Raw genomic sequence first — 23,838 nt, 5'->3', positions numbered from 1 at the left:
TTAGCCTTTTTTTTTAGATGTTGAATTTAGACAAGGTTTTTAACAAACCTGAATATTTCTCAATAAAGATGAGTTTTTTTTTAATTTTTGCATAGCTTTTGTAAGTTGAGCTGATCAGAAGAAAATAGCAGAGATTTAATTCATTAGCAAAATTGATTATGGATTGTAAGTGTAAAGTGATTATGCAGCGTAATGTTGCGATAAAGGCTTAAAACGCCGATATTATCGAGAATTACAAATAAATCAAACTGATTACGCACAAAATAAATGGAAATGTACTCATCTGTTCTCATAGTGCATGCAACAGTTAAATTCCTAGAAAGCAAATGAAATGTTTTATTACGCATGTATTACATGTTGAGGGCTATCACTAAAGCTGACAAAGACAAAAGTAGAATTTAAGAAGAGATAAACAGCAATCAAATGAGTGAGAATCTGCACAAAAAAAAAAAAAAAAAACAGGTGCAATCATAAAAACTCATGCTGCACCTGTTAGTAGAAAACATACCTGAATGGTATGCAAATAAAACCAGTCGTGAAAATTCACAGAGAAAAAAGTTTTACATTAGAAATTCAAATCCCTCATGCATTAAAAAAACAGACATTCACTCATTATTTAATCATCCTAGTGTGAGAATGAAAGGAATGATGAAGCAGTCACCTCAGATGAGCCTCTTCTTTTCTGTTTTTGCAGCCGGAGTGCTGCTGCACCTCCTCTCTCAGCTCCCTCAACCATTGATGGTTTTTGCCGCTGCCAGACAGGCAGCCCAGCGGCAGGTAGGTTACAGACAATAGTATTGATTTCATTATTCTTCGCTCTACCTACCTGCCTGAGCAACGCCAACATCCACACATGGCTTCACCTTTTGTCTCTGCAGCACTGCCGTCACACACACACACACACCAGCATCAGGCTGCAAAACGAGAGAAAAAAAGAGGAAAAGCTTAGTTGTGCACACACCAGTATGTACACACCAAACTGCCTGCTAGTGCATATGTCTCACACACACGCATGCACACACACGTTTACCCTCCGTGCTGCATTAGGCATTAGTAGTCTCTGTCTTTCTGCTTCCAATGTGCCTCAAAGTCTCCTCTCTTGTTCCTCTTTTACACTCTCTACTCATCCTCTCTCCCTCTTTTCCCTCACACATTTTTTTTTCAAGCCCCACGTCCCTAACTCGCCCAGTAACCCCCCCCCCCCCACTCAACACTCATATACACACATGCTCCTGCCTGTGAGCAGCATGTGTGCAAAAGTGCAAGATGGAAAGAAAGAGTGGATGAGGGTGCACTGGGTGCATGCACGGATGTGTGTTTGTGAGTGTGCAGCGAAAGAGAGGAGATGTGTACGTGTGCGTGATGGGCGTGCGCGCGTGTCTGTTGTGTCGATTGGGAGGGGGGTGTGTGTTAGCAGAAAGGCTAGCAGAAAGTGGGGATGAGGGGGAGGGTCAGACGCTCTAATAGGAGGAGAATGGAGAGAAAATATGAAGCCCAGGAGTCTCATGAACCTGAGAGCCCAACATTACCGCCTCCTCCTGTGCGTACAGCAATCACGCCATCATCAAATTGATAACGGGATTTATAGTGTTGCGCCAACATTGCTGTGAATTGCAACTGGAGTGACATTGGAACATGCTAAACAAAGCCACATGCAGAGAACTCTTAGGCAAATATCAAATGTCTCCTGATTATACAGCTTTAGGGGCGAATCAGCCGTGGAATTCCTAAATGATGCAGGAATAGAAGATGCTTACATAGAGTGAAACTCTGAGAAAAGTAACCCTCATGTACAAACAAAACAACTGCTCTTTTTAATTTTTAAAAAAATGTGTAATATTCATGTTTGTTGCTAAATCAGTGACGTTTTTAAGTCTGAAGGCAGTGGATGTCTCCTTTCTGTGAGGACAGAGAGCTGCCATCCTGTTTGTTGGATAACACAATCCTCCAGCCCCCCGAGGGAAATCCAGAAATGAGAGTAAATCTAATTCAGACCCACTGATTGGCTGTCTGGTCATTCAGATTAAGCACTAACAATACACTTAATGTGTAAGCATCATTTTTTAAATGTTCTGATCGTGTTGCACAACAACGTGCACCGCAAAGATGTCTCACATTTAGTGCAAATGAGGTCAAACAGACAAAGAAACAGCAGAGATATATGAGTGTGTGATGATGACTGAGGCCCGGAATAATGTAAGATGGGAAAAAAGCGTTGATTGACAACAAACAGCTTTGAAATCTATTTTAACACACGCAAGCGTGCATACACGCAGGCGCACGCACACACACACTAGACTTTTCCCCTGCTTGGATCCTCTTCAGTCTACATGTCATCTTTATAGTTACAATCCCACTGTAATGCTTTGACAGAGGATTTAGAATATAGAGACAACATGCAGGATGTGTCTACACATCTACACTGACTGGGAGCTGCTGCATGTTCACATCTTCTGTGATTCTACAACAACAAGCACTGCTCCACATTTACTGCACACAGGACGGGATTGTGAGCAGATTAAGGAGTGCAAGAGTGGTTGTCCCTTCCCTCCTCTGAGTGCCCTCTACATCACAGCACCTATTTCCTCCACAGAGTCGAGTCGGGCGCCATTTTGGCTCAAGGACCAGGACACGAGCAGTCAGCGATAACCTCAGTGACAAATTCAGTACGGCTCATACAGATGTGATGTGATTGTGTGTGTGTGTGTGTTATGTGTGTGTGTGTGTGTGTGTGTAGGACTGCGGCTGCACTCTGCAGTGCCACTGAAAGACAAAGAACTGGGACTGCTCCACCAGGATGACATCATCAGTCTGGGATGGTGTCTGCCTTGTCTGTCGCAGGATGCTCCAGTGCATGTTCCATCCCAGGAGATGGAACACGCACTGGTTTACAGCAGCAATCCTGCTCATCACACCTGTTTCTATAAAGTACACACGGACTGCACTTTGAAACGACTGATGTTATATTTCACTATCTGTAAATTCTCCAAGAGAAGAACGCCACGCGGCTTCAGGCTGTTTAAGATTAAAACTAAAAGTCATTTGTTAAGAAGCATATGTTTTTGGCGGATGGTTGACAACGTGCTTGTGCTCCAATCTGCTCAGACACAATTGTATATACAGAAAAAGCAGCAAGCCCGCTAGACGAAAGGACGAGGCGAGTATCCAGAGTGATTGGCGTGAACAATCTTTGCTATACAACACAGACGGGGAAACAGGAAGGGCTGGTAATGCTTCTTGTAATTTACCCCTGCCCTTACACACCTTGCAGCTGCCTCTCAAGGCGGGAGAGCAACAGCAACTGACACTGCAGAATCAGCACAAATCCTGATGTATACGCCCTTTATTCCCCTGTACAGGAGGGGAGAAAAGGCAGCTTGTGTATACGCACTGCAGATGGCTGCTGTGTGAACCAGCGGCCAGAATTACTGAGTGGAGGTGAAGCAGGGAAGAAGGTTGGGAAGTAACCAAACAGGAATGAGTTAGCGTAGTGCTTTTCTGAATCCGTGAGCTACTTTAAAGTTACTGAATAATCCATAGGGCTACCAATTTGATAAACACAGAAATACTGCTACAAATTCCCAATTTCACTTTAATTAAGCAGACAGATAATGAAAGAAGACCTTGCCTCTACTTAAAAAGGTAGGAAATACAAAGTTTCAAGATGCAACGCTCTATTTTTCTTCATTTATGTCATTGTTTCATTTTCAAATGACAACTTCTGAAACATTTCATGGGGAATCATCACATTCCTATCTTATTAGCCACGAGCTACTCTTTTACTAACCCAAACATGTTGTTAGAAATGAACAATTATGTAAGTTTTTATAAAATTCCGCTTTATGTTTTTTTATTTTTATTTTTTCAGAAAAAACATCACAATCTAAATTCCAAATCTGCATCATCTTTCATGAAATCCTATCTGCAATACTTGAACACATTTGTCTCATTATTTCAGAGAAAATAAACATTGAATGATGGTTACTTTCAAACAAAAAACAGATCATGTGCAATAGTATTTAACTCTTAAATCGCCTCAACTCTAAGGCTCTGACTACATCTTTCATCTGAATTTATATTTGTGAGATTGAAGCCTGATAAACAGATTTTAGACAGTCAACAGGTGACTAGAGGTCACATGGTCCATGCGGGCTAGCTGGGGCCCGCGAGCATCATGTTGCTGACCCCTGGCATAGTGTGATGTTTCGGTATTGGTGTCACTTTAAAGTAGCACAGGTGCAAGAAAAGGCTGCCTTGACCTTTGAAGGAAACTTCACTACAGAACAGTAAAAGTGCTACCAGACGGTCAATGGTCTCCAGAATAATGTTGTTCATAATCTACTTGATCAAACTGCTCAAGGTGACTGCACCAGCTGATTCCAGAGTTCCTGTTTGAAATTTCAAAATTACATACTTCCCTCATTACCAGACGTCACTAGAAAAAAACATTTTATAAAATATATGTGACATTTGAGTAAATACAAGTAATCATTCATTTTCATTATTCTGAATATGTATGCTATTATGTTAGCAAATAATTTAAAGATGATTAAATCGAGGTAATGTAAGCTCATACAACTAAAATGCTTTTACCTGCTTATGACTCACAACCGCTGCCTCCATCAGGTCAGAGATGTCAAATTACTTCACACAAAGTCTACATTAAGCTTGTTTTTCAAATCCATTTAGGATCTTTGCCAACCAATCTTTATATTTGAGATTTATGAGCCAGTCGTCATAGAATTCACATTTACCCATTATGAGTTCTGTCATTTTGAATTGCTCGCTCATAATCAGTGTGTGGACATCGCTTGTCTGTCTAAACAGCAGTGAAATGTGACGAAACCTGGGCCGTTGGTGGAAGATGAGAGCAGAGAATTGTACATTTGATTTGTCAATCTGCCCAATACTGTGTGCTCTCACACATACACATTAGCTGCGATAGCAAGCGCTTTAAAAAAACTCAAAGAAAGACATGGAAATGTAATAAATCAAATTCAAAACTCTTACGTACTTTTCATACTTGCGTCGGAAGTTCTGACGCAAGTATGGAAAGTACGGAATTCACAATGAAAGATACAATGTACAGAAGTGTAAAATAAGAGACTCTCAACTTTGATTTTAAGGCTAAGTGAGTTTGTTTGTCTTTACGATTAGACCACACAGGCCATTTTATTCTCCTGATGGTCCATAATGCAGATGAACCTTGCAAACGAACCCTGACCCTAAACTCATTGTACCCATCCCTAAACTTATTCTTCCAATGCATCAACTTTGGAACAAAATGTTCTCTTAGTATCTAATAAACCTCTAACATTCAGGAGCCATGGTGATGAGATTATCAGCAGTAACCATTCAATGTGTCACTGACGTTGTTACGGCTTCTTAAAACCACTGTCCTATCATCATTGAGTTTCAAAGCCGATACTCGAAACTAAGGTTTGAGCATCTCACAATTCTAAATGGTTCTCAAGTTCTCAGTTGGTGTCCCCCTCCACCTTTAATGGATTTTATCTGTAAAAAAAACAAACTGGAAAGGGGACCAGAGCCTTAACTAGAGGAGACAGTGTAGTACAAAGGCGCCGGACTAAATTTAGACAAATGGAGGTGTCTATCACAGGCACAAAATTATGGAATACACTTTCAGAAAACATCAGAAACTGTGGCAATTACCCAACCGTCAAAACAGTTCTCAAAAACTGGTTAAAAACAAAGCAGTCATGTACCCTTAGATAATATTGTACTTTTTTCTTGGGCTAATTTAACTCCTGACTGGTTTTTTTATATTGTAAATGGTATATATGGTATCATGTTTTCTGTCATCAGTCAGTTTAATGTTTGTCTCATTGTGTGATGCTGCTTAAAACTGATACCTGGAGTTTCTGAGAAATCTATGTTTATGAATGATTCTTTTGAATTGCATAAAAATGGTTAACTAGTCTTTTACTATGATCTACTGCCGGTGGTCATTCATATACATTAATGTATATAAGTCCCTCCTTCTATATAGACCCCTATACAAATGGAAACGATCGCTGAGTGCACCCAGCCAATAGGCTTTGACTTCCTGTTTTTGAGACTGTCAATCAAAGTGAATGTGGAACTGTGCACGGAAACAAGGCCGCACATCACAACAGCAAACAGGTAAATATGATTTTGGCTCAAACCTGATCCATAGACCAATATCGATGAGACCTGATGCGACCTGTTATGTTCTGCGATGTGCGTACAGAAAAGTAGAGGCCTGGCTTCTGGTAGATGTGTGGAGCTGTTTAAGGCAGGACATTGAGACGTCCTCTCAGAAACTCTGGATATCAGCTTTAACTGCATGTTCAATGTTATTATTCAACTGTATGTTACATCATGTTTACCTGCCTTAGGACAACAGATGAAATTTAGCTATTGTGCTAACTCCAGCATATTTATGTTGACGCTGTTTGCTGACACATTGATTAATATGTAATGTTGTAATCAAAATAAATTAATTAATAAATGAAATGACTATTAGTGATGCCTTCTAACTTCACTGATCACTAAAGAACCTGTCAAGCAGCATCCTCCATAACAAATGGTGGCCATAAAATGACATCTTGACCCCTAAGCAAGTCATTTTCTGAGTACTGCGCCCAGAGGAAAGACAGCATCTTGATGAGGCCTTGATATAACTGTCGGCGGCTGTGGTTGAAAAGAATGATTGGTGTCATTAAACACGAGGAACTCCTCAGGCAAAGGCAGAAAAACACTCTTACCTCACCGCTGGTGGTACGGGACACAGGGTGGGGAGTGACTCCGCAGGGAAAGCTAGAAGGTTGTACAGTTATCTCCGTGCTGTTTATTATGCGAAACCATACAACCAACTACCTCACGCTGCAGAGCACAGGCGGTATGTAGAGATGCTCTCCAGGCCAGGTCTTCAACGGCAGGAACTCAAAAACTGTCTGTCTGTCATCATCACTTTAATGTGTATGCAATACTATTACATATTTCAAAACACAAGAATTATAACTTTGATTTTGTGTTAGCATTTCATATGTACCTGCATGGGTTTTCTTCTACTGTTTTCCAAGCATTGGGCTTCCATGCTTTGAAAAACGTTATGCAATTTTTTGGTGGAGTTTATCACCGAGGCAGCTGTGGAAAAACATTTGGAAGGTTTTGCTAAAAAAAAAAATGTATCCTTTGAATTTATTACAATCTTTATACATTCAATAACTCTTAGCAGTATGACGGCGTATTAGGGCCACATTAAAATAAAAAAAAAAATAAAAAAACACATCTGGACACTACAAGATTTAAGTTGTTAAATTTCGAGAATAAAGCTGTAATTTTTGACAACAAAATCATATCCTATAACAAAGTAATTTTAAGAGTTTTAAGTCATAAGATTTCAAGATTGAAGCTGTAATATTTTGAGATTAAAGTCGTAATATTTCAAGAATAAAACTGAAATACAAACAGGATCTTGTCTGCATTTAGTGAGATTATACTACTCTTTAAGTTTCACACATGGCAAAAAACTGAGCCTTTTGGCCCATCATCACCTCACTGTTATTAGTTTAAGGACTTTAAAGCCACTTTGCAAACGTTTGCAATTGTTCTGACAAAAAGAACCAGACTGATTTGGAGCAAATAGCCTCTTTTGTGAAGGAGGAACTGGCTGAAAGTGGTCTATTTCACTTCAACAAGAAATTACAAGTTTTTAAAATTCCGGCTTTATTCTCTTCAAATTACAACTTTATTCTTGAAATATTATGACTTCGATCTTGTAGAGCTCAACCTTTTTTTTTATTTATTTTAATGTGGCCCTAATATGCCGTCGTACATAAGTATGTATATTAAAAATAAACATTGTACTCTGAGGAAAAAAACTACAATATTCTGCATCTTTTCGTCTATATTTTACCCCAGAGCTGGACACTGAACACTGAAATATAAAATCTTTTAATAAGGCTAATGCACAGTGTTCTGTCATAGAGCAGACTGAGAAGAGTTACATTTTAGTGATGCAATAATAAAATGGTTAATTTAGGCTGACAGAATGGTGACACACTACAGCATTACAAAAAGTACTAGCACTGAGAACCTTGAGACTAGTATGCACTGTATATTTGCAGATGGATGATGATATAAGGTTAGACAGCTTCCACTGTAGGGAGCACAGAGGAATGCCATAGAGGTTTTAAAAAAGATGCACTTAAATCTGAGAGAGTTGTACCTGAACCCTGTATGCTGATAGCTAGGCCCAGCAGATATGTGTACTGCAGTGCAAAGAAAAACAAGAAGACAGTCATCAACATCCCCCGCCATATTGGTTGTCATTATAACTCACAACCTTTTCCTAAATGTCCTAAATCAAATCAGAATATAAAATTACTAACTATCTTAAACAGGTTCTGAGAAAAGCTGTCCCTTTTGAAGATACCTCAGAGTAAAAAAAAGAACGGCACAAGGGCTATAACTCCGGGAAAAATATTTGCGCACTTCTCATTTTCAAACTCCATCAAGGTATTGATACCCTGAAGCCACACACCAAATTTGGTAATCCTATCTTAAACGGTTTCTGAGAAAAGCTGTCCCCTTTGAAGATACCTCGAATTAAGTCCAAAAAATGGAACAAGGGCAATAACTCCGTAAACAATAATTGCGCGCTTCTCATTTTCAAACTCCAACAATGTATTGATACCCTGAAGCCACACAACAAATTTGGTAATCCTATCTTAAACAGTTTCTGAGAGAAGCTGTCCCGTTTAACTTGGACGGACGAACGGAGCTCAAACCTATATCCCCTTCTGCACTTTGTGGCTGGGGATAATAAGTTGACTTTACCTTAAAAGCAGTCATTGCCTTAAAAAAATAAAATAAAATAAAAATATATGCATAAATGTTGACCTAAATCAATTAGATTTCATTAACTTATCATTTAAATTGACTTAGATCAATTAGATTTGATTAAATTAAAGTTAATCAAATCTAACTGATCTAAGTAAACATAACATCTTTTTTTTAAGACAATGAGTTTAATTTATTTATTTTTTTAAGGAAATTCTTACTTCCATTCATGATATTTGCTCCTATTTCTGGGAAATTATCGCCCTCTTGTGGTCAATACTTGTCTTGTAATCACCTTGTTTTCCTGCACTCTGCTCTGAAGGTGCAACAAAAGACTCTGCACCAGGACAACCTTTGCCAACAACAACAGGCTTTTTCCATGCTTTAATCAAGCCTTGTGATAATGTAATATGCTACATAAATCTGTAACATATTTTATTTTGTATAGTAGTGATGGGTAAACTGTGACTTTATTACACCAACTGACTGGAGGGGCATTTATTCCCATTCACAAGTCTTCAATAATTACAGTGTTGAACTGGTTACTGTTAGAATTTATTAAGCCTAATAATTTAATACAGCTGCACACTGCAACATTTCACCCAAATCAGCTGTCTGATTCCATTTATAATAGCTGGAAGGCTTTCAAGGGAATGAAATGCCATCTGCCAAAATTCAGTCAGGCCCCTAAAGTCTACTGTCAGTGGTGACATCTAAATCTAGGTGAATTTCCTGAACGTCACACACGGGGCGTAAAACAAGATTTCTAAGGCAACATTATTAGGATCCGTGTATATTCTCAGTGGAAACCATTGTGGTTTTAGGCTACAGTGCTGCATTGCTGGCACGATGCTACATTCCAACAGCTACGAGCTGCGGTGTTGCCTTACACTGAGCACAGACTCACACAAGCAGGGTCTGATGATACGCTTCATAAGAGATTTTAAAGATGTAACCTAAAAATACCTGTAGGAAAAGTTAAAAGATAAAAAGCATGATGGTTTCAGGAAAGGGCTTGTTTAAACATTAAAAACAAATATCTAATCAAATCTGCAATGCTAAGGGACTATAGTGTTTGCTATGTGCATTCTCAGCCATGCATGAAGGATTTGAGGATTCTACTTTCAAACAAAGACACTCTGCAGATGTACACGGAGGAACAAACACCATCCTAAAACCTGAAAGCCAACACGTTAGAATGCTACCAGGCACATTTTTATCAGGTAATCTGGTCTCTTCTTTTAAATTTGGCCTTATTTGACATTCCCCGCTGCTCCCCCTTCATTCTGCTGTCCCAAAGTGCACCCTCCCACCATCCCTGCCCCCCCCTGCACTCACTCAACCTTTTCTCAGTTTCTCCCCTTGCGGATCTTCTCTGTTTCCCGCCTCTTACCCTTTTACCCACCCTCAGTCTTCCTATACCCTCCCTCCTGCTCTCTCCATATTCACACGCCTGCTTTCATGCCCCTAGCCTTTTCCTTCTTTACCCCATGTCTGGGATATTTTCACAGTCACATCACGCAGAATTGCAGAGCAATAGTGCCAGACTCAGCCTTCCTTCACTCTCTCTCTCCTTCTCTCTCTGCCTTCCTCCCTTCACCCTTGAAGCAGACCCGCCAAGCATCGCAGCTATGAAAAAGTATTTCACTTTGAAAAATGTCTGAAGAATTTCTAAAACAGGGTGGTGTCACGTTCAAAATTCCTAATGTTCGTCATCATACAAGACGAAGAGAGATTTATTATACCACTCGTCAGTCTCATACACTTATTTTATTGGGCAAGTGATGTAAAATTGTAAGAATCGTAAGAAGTTTTCTCCTGATTTTTTGCTGCCAATTTACAGATTCTAAGGTAAAATACGTACGACGTTCTGCTTGTTACGGCTCCGATGGTAACATCATAGTAGTGTTTTAGTTTAGTCTTTTTTCTTTTTACGTTACATTGTGAGCACATGATCTTCTCAAAGAAATCCACCCTTCATCTGCTTTGGTGGACACCAACCTCCTAGACGAAGATGGCAAAATGAATGTTGCCATAGTAACATTTTTGCCTGGCAACTCCAATAGCCTGGCAACTAGCCAAACTGTTGCTATGGCACAGCTGTAAATTTACGAAGCCTTGGTATTGGTTTGTGACTGGTCTTGTGCAACTCCTCCCAACCAAAAGTTTCCAATCAAATTCCTGTCGAAAGACGGTATCCGAGTTGACACTGAAGACTTTGGTTAGCGGTGATGGTGTGAGCTTTTTAATGATATTCTAACCAATCAGTTTTCTGGATACAGCTACAGAGGAACAACAACATAGAATAGATCCTAGTGAAAATGCACATTTGAAAAACATTAAAGTCTTTAGTGAGATCTGCTTTACCGAGCGTGTTTATTCCCTGGCTGTTTACATTGATATACTTTAAATACAAGGACATTCCTTTATGGATGGACTACACTTTAATTTAAAAACACTTGTGATAATTATTTGTTTGTGAGACCACTTTGAATCTATGAAGATAAAGAAAGAAAATTACTCAAATGTGTGATGATTAAAGATGTGCAAGACAAATTGAAACAAATGTGTCTTTTCTTTACATTAATCATTGGGTGAAAGCAAAATTAATTAGTAATTACTCCCAGTTGATCTGCAAACACTGAGAAGTGAGTTATTATATTGAACTACATTAACACAATAGAACAAAGGCACATTTGTCAATGTAGGATTTCTGAGGTGAAAATTAATCAACACATTCTGATTAAAAGAAAGATTAACAATTGAGCGTGATGTTTTAGCGATGTAGCAGCAAGTGTAGACCTTTTTAAAAAAAAAAAAAAAATTCTTGGAGTGATGAGGTGAGAGTAAAAGGGTGGGTGAAAAACACTCCACCCTAAGGCTGGGGAACAGAAGCAGACGCACTCCTTCCTCACAAACAGAAATACAGAAAGCCTAAATGTTTACACTGGATTCAAGCGTATTTTCCATGTGTATACCTTCTACTTATAATAGACCTGAAGATATTTCCTTCCCCCCCTTGATATTCTGAGAGATATATTGTTTGACGTCGAGAATGTTTGCTGAATTTATCTGCAGATATTTTCAATTCAGCTGCAGAGGTAAATGTAACACTGGTAAAATATATATATATATATATATATTTTAATACTATGAACAATGAGATTTACGGTATGTGTGTATGTGTGTAAAAGAGCATTTTCCAAACTACTCTTTCCCCAATGGTAGATGTGTAGGTTCATTGTGTAAGGATGTTACCTTGAGAGCTTGTCGTTGTCGATTGTGTGTCAGATGTCCATGCTCACACTGGATGCTGAATGAAAAAACACACACACGCACACCATGGTTAGAGGGAGTAAAGATTGCCTTGTGTATAGAAAGACTGTTTAACCAGGAGGCCATGGGTTCAAGTTTAGCAACAGCAGGAAACATTTTTCATTTCCATTCAGTCTAAATGTGTAAAGCTATGTCATTTCAAATCCAACTGCTTACCTGGAAGAACCAAATAGTGTAATTTTTACTGCATTTACAAAAAAACACATGGGGTAATAGTTACTATGAATATAAACAGTATGAAATTAAGTGTGGCTTTTCAAAAATGTCAATATTATTGCAACATAATCAGTCTCCTAACTGTGACCCCATGCTGTTCGCTACAAAAGAATAATTCTATTAAACACTTGTATTTCAGACTCACACTGCTCTGTTTTGTGAGTGAATGGCAGAAATGAGCTTTTATGCCTAGTTTTGTCAGATATTTGTTTTGCGACGGCGTATGCTGGTGTAAACACCTAGTGTTTGAAATCTGTCTGGTCACGCGCGCACGCAGACACACAGTGGACAAAGCAGTGCACCAGCTTGGATTGCTAAGCCTCCTGCACCGGTTTGATAAATATAACTTCAAAAGAAGCAGCCAAACAGCTTTAACTGGCCGAGTGCACAATGAGCATAATAACTCCCCACCTCCTGGGAGCTCCGGCCTAGTTCATTTACCCTTTGCAGAGCACTGCCATGCCTGTGTGTGCTCATGTGTCTTTGTTTCATTGCAATCCTCTTGGAGGCTCCCCACTTTCAGCTCTGTACAAAGCGGATGTATAGAGGAACCTTTTGGGCCTAATTTTTTTTTTTTTTTTTTTTTTTACAGAGGAAATGCAGCACCCCCTCCCTTTACTCCCTTCTATTTGCCCCTCACATGTAATGCCTGATTGACCACAGAACCCCTTAAAGAGGTCAAAGGGCAGACAAAACAGTCTGGTGTCATGGAAACCTGTGTGCCACCAACCAGAATGGCAGGGGAGGAGAGTGAAAGCAGGAGGGGGTCAAGCGAGCTGTCAGTTAAACCTTAAGGGACGCTGCTTAACGTCCGTGCATCATCCAAACACAAATGCACACGTAATGCACCTGCCACATGATATAGAGGCTCCTAATTCAAACTCCACGCCTCTCAATAACCATTTCCAGTCCTCTGTGCAACACATCTAAGGGTCGCACCTTTCCAAGGTTTAGATGTCGATGGTGTGTGTTGCACGGTGAGACACTCCTGGAGTAAAAGGTTCTTTGTGACCGCTCAGTGCAGTGCTGCTGGTGCATATACGTGATGGGGGAGGGATGCTAACGGATAAATGGGAGGCAAATGCAGTCAGATCAATACGAAGCTTAGAGGGTGAATGGGGTTCAGAGGAGAGAGCGGACAGAGGTGAGCAGGGAGGGAGGGACTGATTAATCATTCCTGTATTGTTATTGACTTTCTGTTAAAGGGAGTGAGTCAGCCTCTGAATTATGTGCATGTGCGTGTGTTGTACTGTATTCATTAAGCACACAAAGTTATCGATTACAGGCCTGGACTTTCTACAGGTTTAAGTTGGTGGTAGATGGTTTAGTTGTGTTCTGACCAACCTACTCAGTCCAACATGTAACTATAGCTATAACTTTAAGAATGCTTGCTCCCAAATTCGGCACAATACTTGTGAAGTTCTTAATTATTTATGTTTTGTAAAAAAAGAAAGAGCTCATATACACGGGTCGGTCTTGAACAGGAACAGGGAAGTGAAGGAGGCAAACAGGAAATCCCCTGTGAGGAGTTAATGAGAAGCTGACGAGCGAACAGACACAACAGAGAGGGAGGGAGGTAAGCTGCCCCAAGGTGGAGGAGGAGGCGGGGTGTGGGGGGGTGCCCTGACATCTGACCCTCCGGCTGTGACCTTGTTCATTGTCTGAGGGGGCACAGACTGAGCACACCTGAGCACTGGCCACCAGTGAACACATACACAGTCTTTCAAAAGACTTCTCCCAGATGAACCATTTCACAAACATCACCAAACAGTGTTTTTTCTATTTCCTCATTTAATGACTAAATTAATAAATAAAGTAGTTTACAATGATGGCAACATGACGCTGTCACCAGTGATGTCAAAGGCAACATTTTCCTCCAGTTAAGACTCTTTCAGAAACGGCGACTTGAAGGACGGAGGGCTGAGCTGCGTGGATAAAAAGCCCATTCAGAGTTACCTTGAACTTGAACAATGAGTCTGGTGTTTGTGCTGGGGCCACTTCCTGACCTTTTCATCCCTCTGTGGAAGCAACCGACCGCAGCCTCCCCTTTCATCTTACAGATGTGACCTCGTCAACCCTGCACTGACCAAAGAACGGGCGGCAACAGCAGGTTTTACTTCCAATATGAACTCTTTAATCACCGACGTGTAAAGCTTGTTCCCTTTTATGCTTAAGCACTGAGATCCTCCTGATGAAATGAACATCAATAGCACTTCACTCCATCACACACTTTTCTGCAAATTTGTCAAAACTCTGTTTATAGTTAATAACAAAATATACCCAGAAGGTTCTAAACTGACATTTATTTAGTAACACTCACACAACACCCTTTCCTTCCTCCCCCTCAACTTCTTCACCTCCTCCCGTCCTTTCCTCTAAACCCTCTCTTGCTCCAGCAGACGCTTTCTGTCTCGTTTTTTATTTTTTCACCCAGTTGTCTTCACCTCTCAGACAGCGTGTTGCTTTACACCTTCATCTCTCTCTTCTTTTGACACAGCACTCCTCCTCCTCCTCCCTGTCTGGCACCAGAATGCTGGCACACTGATGGGTGTGTGACGCAGACACCGATGACACCTTCGACACCAGCACAGAGCATGTCTGTGACTGTAAACTGTATAATGAGGAGCCTCGTGAATACCATCAACATGATGCCAGAGGGGATGTAGTGACACTTTAAGCCAGTGTCAGTAAACCGCTTCCGTCTCAAGTGTACTTATGGATGATTCTAATGAATTATTAAATATTGAGAATTAATGTTTAACTAGTGTAGCAGATAACCCATCTTTACAAAAGGTTCAAAGATTAAGTTGAATAAAACTTCATGTCATGCCAGCCTGTATCACTCTCTAATCAACACATTTTGTTAGTTTCAAGTGGTAGTGTGAGAGTTGTTGATTGATAGCAGTGATAAATCCCCTCAGAATCTTCACATCAATTCCAACATCAATTAGCATCTGTATCTTTATTTCTTTCGTCTTTTTATACTATATGGCTACAATGCAAAGGATTTCCTAATGAACTTCCTGAATTCAAAACATATTTCTTCATAAATCACAAATAAGGCTTCAATTAAATCACTTGATGACAGTAATGGATTAGCATAAATAGGTTAGTGGATGAAAAGATATTTGCTGTAGTTTATACATCTTCTATTTAAACAGCATTACCATCAAGATCTACCAAGTAATGCAATGTCTAATTAGGATTTTTAGGCATTTAGGTTTACATAGTTGGGAACATTTTAATGATATACCTCAAATTTTACGTTTAAGATGATTTTTACCCCAACCCTATTAACTGTGGACCCCCAGGGGTCCCTGGGCCCCACTTTAAGAAACACTTTTCTAAAGCATCTTTTCAGCTTATCCCCTTTTCAGGGGGCGCCACAGCTAGTCATTGCAATTTAAGCCATAGACTAGGCTAGGTTTTTTTCCTTCTTTTTTCTACCCCATATGCATTTCCCACCACAATAAGGACTTAAACCTGGATCCCTATGCACCTATTGATGTTCTATACCCACTTTATCCAGATTAAGGTCACATGGCGGGCAGGATCTCGCAGCCTACAGGGGACACAATGCAGGGGGCCTGTGTGTGACTGGGTTAAAATATGAGTCACACAACCATTCACTCCTATAGCTATTCTACAAACTCAGATTAACCTGAACAACATATTTGTATAGTGGAAGGAAACTGTTGAGCTTTATGATCGCCATTTTACCAATAGACTTAAAATGAGTACTCAAGACTCGGTTACCCTCAACTATTATGGATCCTCTTTGCTCTGCATAGAATATTCAAAAAATAACAAAAACAATGGAATAGTAAACATTTAGATTTAGTAAATATGGTTCTGTGTTCATATTTTACCTTAGTACCACCCTGACCGTTGTAATTTTCTGTTCTTGTGTTGAAATACACACATGAGAAAGTGTGACTAGACAACGGATAGTGACATCAACAAAGCCTGAAACCTACTCCATAAATCATACATGACTGATGTACTAAAGAGGACAGCAAGGCCAAGCAGGAGAGAGTCCTGTGCTGACATTATCATAGTCACCCAGTTTCACTATGTCCTCCTTATTACCTAACCCCCAACTCCTGAGGCTCTAAAGATTATCTTTTGTGACATCTAAAGAGTCCGAGAGAAGAAGGAAAAGTGGGGATTAGAATTTGAGACAGGTCAAAGGAGAAAAAGACGTGAATCAAGCATCAGACAGCAGCACAAACACGGCAAAGACGACGAGACGGAGGAAGAAGAAACGGGAGGCAGACAAAGGGGAAGAGGAGGGATTTAGATTGTTAGGGGAGGTAAGAGGGCCAATGCTGTGACCTACTAATACAGAACTGAGGAATTCTTGCTGCTGACTCCAAACACATTCCTACAGCCTGCAAATATTAACCCCCACCTCGCCACCTCGGCCTGCTTCTGAACACACAAGGCAGCCAGCTGTCCAGTACATGAGGAAACCATTCATCGATATTAACTTGATTAAGGGAGCACATCTATACGCTACAGTTGAAGGGGAACAAAGAATGTGACTAATGTACACCGCATCGCATCTAGTGACAGGTGGTCATTTGAACTCTGTTGTGCAGAATTCATGTAATATCACACACTTCATCACTGATGACAAAACTACACCAGCTTTAATTTTCTTTCATTTAAACAATGAGAGAAGAAAATAAACAGAGAAATCTGCAAGCAAATGTAAAAATGTGCAACTCATCACATGAATGCACTTTGAATGATAGGTCTAAAACTGATTGAAACTTTGTTAGTAATTCATGTCAGAAATGTCTTTTAAATAATTTACATTACCTTTTAGCCTTCAAATTAATGTAATGTGTTTGGGGTGGAGGTCAGATATGATCTACTACACATCAGATTGCTATGGTTTGTTGTATTTTTTTAAAAAATATTTTTATAGAGTTGAAAAGGTCATACATATGTCCCAGATGTAAAGTCAAATAAATGCACAGTTATTTTTCCGACTGCAATTTTTTGGAGGTATTTTTTTTTCCTTACCAAAAATATTTTATTGTTATCACAAGTCTGTTTTCATGTATTGCATCGTGAATTCAGTGTATCATCCAGCCCCTATTAAAAAGATTTCAATCTGGTGTTTTAGTGCTTAGTTACATGTGATTCAGTTCCTTGGACAACATGAATTTGTTCTTAAGAAGACCATTACGGTTGACAAATTCTGATCTTGCACTTACCTGGCAGGGAAATCATTGAAACTAGCATTGGGCACAGTATTTGGATGCCACTATCAGCCATCTTACTACAGATTCACGCATTCCTTCCAGCTGAACAGGGATGACACCTTAAAGCGGACAAGTCTACGCTACCATCGAAACCATCGGGTCCCTTTAACCTCATAAAACTAGCTGGAGTACGTAAATGGTGCACTTCCTTGAGTAATCACTTGGTCACAGTTTGTCAAACGTGCCGAATTCCACAAGCACAAATTTAAAGTGCTATTTTTTGAATATGCAGCTTCATTCCTACTGGAAAAGTTTAAATGAAATTGTCTTTCAGTTTAGCAATCTTTGTCATTTTGGTTGAGTATAACTTTAAATCACCCAGTGAGAACATGGTAACACCCAAAGGTGTGGAGCATTTTTAACATATTATCCAGTAATTGCTGGCAAGGGAGGCCTAAAATAAAGACGGAGGGGAAGAGAAATGAGAATTATCCGTATTTGGGCCATGACGGCTAATCTACTCTGTATCTTTAGCCTCTTGTTCACAGCCTGATCTCTTTTATTTGAACAATACATTTCACAATGCCTCCATCACAAAACAAAGGCTAAGTGGATGCAATCTAATTGAAACATTGGTTTGTATGTTGTTGCGTGCCAAAATGAAAGAAAATAAATACAATTTTTGACGTTACTGCACACAGAAACAAAAATAATCCTTTACATATTGTATTTGATTGACAAGGATTAGAGAAAAGAATTGGACTGATCATATACATAACCCATGTTTGCATTGCACACTCATACAAACAATTGCCCTTCTGGGAATAATCTGTCATGCTAATGCTAACTGGTAACCAATCTGAGTTATTGTAAGAGTAGTTGATATCGTAAACATTCCAGTAGGAGTATTTAGATAAGTGAATGTGTACCGTAAGGTCCAGGTTGTGCTTGATTTGAGCTGGGATAGATAAAAGAAGACCCCTGCAGTGCTATACAGGATAAAGCTGGTAGAAGACGAATGAATGAATGTTGGTAACACAAGTTAATAACTAAAGAATAATAAAGGCCAAAATGTAGTGTTTTCTGGAAAAAGCTAGTCAATCTGGACAGAAATACAGAATGTCGCCAAGTCTTGTCTAAGAATTTACATTGAAATATCCCCATGGATTTATTAGAAAGGACCATAGCCTATAGAACCTTCTCCATAGCTCAATATGAGGGTAGGTAGAGAATCAAATGGGTGTATAGTTTCCTGTGCAACAGACAGAAACGTAATCAGCACTGGGCTAATAGAGCAGCAGAGTCCTGTAGACATCCAAATGGAGCTCACTCAACTAAAGCCCCATTTCAGCCCCATGTCCTCAGACAAACACTGATGCAACTGGAGCACTGAGTCCAGAGGGAATAGCTCTCACTCAGACCGTGAGAGCGTGTTAGTACATCTACTGTGGCCACATGGTACAGCACTCTCTCTCTCTCTGCAATGGACGCCACTGCCTGTTGTGTGTGGCCATTTATCCATCTCTTTCTCACCAGGGTTACATAATTGATAGTGAAGGCCAAGTTATTTTTGTAAAGTGAAACATATAAATGGCTTCCTCTCTGTTAAAAAGTTGTGTTTGATGTGTTTGAGTGCAAAAGTGGCAGCTTTGAAAAGAAAAGGATATAGATAACTAATATACTCTGTTCAAAAAGGCATGGCAATCCATTGTTTTCTGCAGAAGTCCTCAGTATTGTTGTAAAACTGTTACAGTAAAGCTCTGAAGTTCACAGTGTACTGACATTATTGATATTTATGACAACTGTGTTTATTATCCATTTTTTATGCAAGTTTTTTTATGTAAGCTAAAAATACCATAATACATTTTGAAAATCTAAACAGTTATTTACATTAAAAAAGTAACACCTTAAGTTAACATTGAGACGTATAATGCAACTATAATTCAAAATAAGCATTCCATAAAATAGAGTACAATTGATTAATACAAAAGAAAGGTATTAACATAAAAATAAAAACAAGTCAAAATGTGATTAAATATTATTATAATGCTGAAATTTGAGAGAAAAGGTAAATATATGTGATTTGATAATTTTTAAAAAGCAAAACAGACTAGCGTCTATTGAACAACAGCACTGACGAACCAACATATCAGTGGCGCGGCATATTTTATCATTCAAAAGCAACACATTAAGCTTCCAAGGCTTATAAAAACACCAAGAGATGTATTTGGTTATTGAGCTCAAGATACAATAAAAGGGTTCATGTCTTATTACATTTTATCTAATTTTCAAAGCTGACTTGACTTAATTATAAAAAATGAGAAATTAATTGTAACTTTGAAGAAGATTTTTCACTGAAGAAACTAGACTTGTCTTCTTTTATTCTATAATGTTGTCTGCGCATGGTTGATTTTCAGTTTTTATTAAGAAAATGAATTTCACTCTTGCTTTTCCTCGCGCTTTAGTCCGTTCGACTCAAGCCCTTAGAACACCAGTGCTAACCATCACGCAACTCTGGGAACAGAAATACCGCAAACAAATTCCCATAATCCTCATCTCCGTCACCGCATTTCTGTCTTAAAATGATGAATACTGGCAAAGAGGCAGTTTGAAACCAGGGACTCTCAGGTCTACACTGTAATTGGTGGGTGGGTTGATAAAACGGGTGAAGACGATAATGTAGATCAAACAGTTTGAACATGCAGAGGATAATGGTCAGTAATAATCTGTGAAGGCCAGGCCGTGCGTAGACAGGATAGTGAGGATGTGCTGAGCTGGAATGAGCGCAGTGCACAACGATATCCACTTAAGTTTGGTGTCAGTTGATCTTAGAAGATATGCAAATAGATTTTAGTAATGCTAAAGTTTCGCGACAGCTAAATCAAAGGAGAATGAAAGCCAAAGATAGTAGTTAAACAAACGTAAAGGCAATGATCTTCACCCAAAGCAATCTAATACCAATAACACAGATTTCAGGCAGGATCATCTTGAAAGAACACACACAATAATGAATCGGTCAAATGTAAGAGACGAAAGGCAGTTCTCGGAACAAGTAAAACGTTTCAATGGGAGTTGGAGGAAAGAAATGGACTTTAGGTCTACAAGCAAGCACAAAACCAGAAATCACTTTAGAAAGACAGTCAAAAACATTGTGAACTGGTCAATACATTCATTTAAAAATACTATTTCAATGCAATTGAATCCACAAGGCATTTTTTTTCTCACCGTTTCCTGCATTGCCTTTCTGATTCCAACTTCATTCTCTTCTCTCTGCCCTCATCTCCACTCTAGAGTTCAGGCTTGTCATCTCGACTCACAGCTTTTGCATCCCCTCGTCACTTCAACCTCGCCACATTTCATCCACTGTTCTCTCATCTCCTGTTTCCCCAGACATCTCTTCTAACCATCGCTCTATGCTCAAGATTTTGAATGGAGAGAAGGAGAAAAAGAGGCAGCCGATAAAAGTGACAGGCAGTGAAGTGAGAGGCTGGCTGATCCACTGCTGTTACTGCTGCTGTTGTTCAGTTCATGGTCAGGACAGCAAGTGCTGCAATGGTTCCACTGCTGTACCTGGGCAAGAAACAACCACGAGTAGCATTAGTTTGTAGAAGCGTTAGTTGTCTGCATGCAGGATAGGAATGAAGGAGAAGAGAGAGGGAGGGACAGAGATTGAAAAATAGGAAGGTCGGTGGGAGGGAAGAGGAGGAGTAGATGTGGGGAGAGGAGAAGGGGAGGAGACATGATTTTTTTTTTTTCTGAGTTTGCATTTCCCCCCAAATTTTTCCTTTTTTTTTTGGTGAACTAATCTTGATACTGATTGTGTTCCGGTGTGCATGGTTGCATTGTGACTAGGTTATTAATCAGCCTTTGTGCCACAGTTTCCCTCTTGTAATACACTCCTTTGTTCAAGACAGCTGTGTCTTTAAGCCTGAGCACTTGAACTCAGAGAGAGAGAGTGCTTTTCTTTCTCCGTGTACATCCCCTCTGCTGGCCCCCCAGCTCACAGGAAGGGAGGGAAGAGACACAGCTTGTAGGAGAGAGAAAGAGAGCACGACAGAGGGAAAAGAAGGGCAAAGAAAAGAGGGGGAAAAAAAGAAAAAGAAATACAGATGGGGGAGGGTAAGGGCTTACAAATGATGCTTCAAACCCCGTAGAAAACTTTAAAACGTGTTCCAGAAATACATGAAATCTCAGCTTGTCTCTATTACAGAGGAATACTGTGTGTGAGGGGAGTGGTTTTATTGTTGAGAGAATATGTATGGAAATGAACAGCTTTGAAAAAAGTGGACTTACAAATGCATCGGCATACCTTCTACTGTAACATCGTGAATGCGCACAATTGAAAAAGTGCAAGGTTGAGGTCAGACCATTAAGCAGAGCCTTGCATATCTGCACAAAATCTCCATGGCAACTACTGACACAGGTGAAATGTTTCATAACAAGACAACTCGTTTGTGCAGTCACAAAATAGACTATTATACCATTTGGTGCCTCACTATCTCTTCACTCCTATCTTGGTGTATGTATAGATATATGATAGAGTGGGAAGTCCGCGCACATTAACAGCATAAATTGTTGGGACAACAGGTGACAATAGCTATTCTGGAAACATTTGCTTAAGCTTGTCCTGTGAAGACCAAATAACTCACAATAATAACCTGCTCATGTTTAAATGTTCCACATTTAGTTAAATATAAGAACTGCACTCATACTAATCTCTCTTATTTTACCTTTATTTAACCAGATGAGTCATTGAGAACACATTCTCATTTGCAATGACAACCTGGAAACAGTCAGAGTTAAGGGACTTGCTCAACATCCCACAGTGATGGCCTAAACCAGACATGGACAACTAGTGGACCAGGGACCACATAAGGCCCTAAGTCTAATATTTTATGCATCCCCCAAGCAATTCCTCAAAAATTGTAATTCAAAAATTTGTAAACAAATGCACAAAGTACACAAAAATACCAAAAAAATCCAAATATACAGAAAATGACAGGAAAATACAGAAAATGACCACAAAAAGGCACAATGACTCCAAACTAACGGATCATAAAAACCTATTTTTTTTCTCTCTGTATTAATGCTCCGATTGGTCATTCTAAATGCAGACATGAATATTGATTATGTGCCCCTCGGATCAGACACAATCATGTTTATGGTCACTGCTGTGATAGAGTTGACCATCACTGGCTTAAACCCTTGAGCCTACTGCTAACCATTGCACCACCTTGTGTAGAAAACCTACCCTAAATGCTACATGTTATGCTGATTTTTTTCAAATTAACTCTTTTTTTTTTCACTCCTAGAGAAGTTTGAAGCTGGCTGAGCTGGCTCATATGCAAGACACATTTATTGCCAATAAATGTGCAGTAGTAACTATAGCTTAAGGTATTTTGAGATGTCTTTTTTGTTCGTTATTTGTCCAGCTGTTTAAGTCTCTTTCACTGTATTCCACACTTTTTAAAGTTTTTTAATAAATCATTAGAAAGAATGATTTAAAAAGCCTGAAATAAAAATAAAAAAATAAAAACTTTGAACTTACACATATTACTGAAATTTTTTTTGCACCTACAAGAATACCCCCAAAACCATCCACCTACCACTCGAAAAAGGACTACCACTAATTTGATACGGAGAACGTACAAACTCCACACAGAAAGGTACGGTGGCTGGGAAGTGTCAGGTGAATGCATTTACAGAAACGAACACAAATGCAAACAGGTCACAACACGAATGCAAACCGGCCACAACGGAAGTGTTTCCGACAGACCGGTATTACAGTCGGATGGGTATTATGATATGATAGCCTGATATGGAAAATATAAAAGTATCCTAATCAACTTTCACTTACTTTCATATGCTATCGATGTCTTCTTCTTGTTCTTCTCTGTTCTGGTGGGTTAAAAACATCCGCCAGAAATGTGTTCGTCTGTAATACCGGTCCGTCGGAAACACTTCCGTTGTGGCCATTTTGCATTCGTGTTGTGACCTTTTTGCATTTGTGTTCATTTCTTTTAATGCATTCACCTGACACTTCCCGGCCACCGGGTTTCCAACGGACCGGTATTACAGACGGACACGTTTCTGGCAGATGTTTTTAACCCACCAGAAAAGTTAAGAACAAGAAGACATCGAAACGCGTATGAAAGTAAGTGAAAGTTGATTAGGATACTCATATTTTTCATATCAGGCTATCATATCATAATACCCGTCCGACTGTAATACCGGTCCGTCGGAA

General features: G+C 39.5%; 1 long non-coding RNA gene across 1 annotated transcript; it reads right to left on the bottom strand.

The window, feature by feature from the left end:
* Window positions 1-265: 265 nt before the first annotated feature.
* Window positions 266-21,201, bottom strand: LOC114477710 (uncharacterized). Its single transcript, XR_003675751.1, has 3 exons — window positions 20,820-21,201; window positions 12,088-12,142; window positions 266-914 (listed from the first exon to the last, which is right to left on the bottom strand). It is a non-coding gene; the product is annotated as an uncharacterized LOC114477710 (long non-coding RNA).
* Between the last annotated feature and the right edge of the window lie 2,637 nt (window positions 21,202-23,838).

This window comes from Gouania willdenowi, chromosome 16 (assembly GCF_900634775.1).
Source record: "Gouania willdenowi chromosome 16, fGouWil2.1, whole genome shotgun sequence".
Taxonomy (NCBI): domain Eukaryota; kingdom Metazoa; phylum Chordata; class Actinopteri; order Blenniiformes; family Gobiesocidae; genus Gouania; species Gouania willdenowi.
This window is presented reverse-complemented; position numbering and strand designations above follow the sequence as displayed.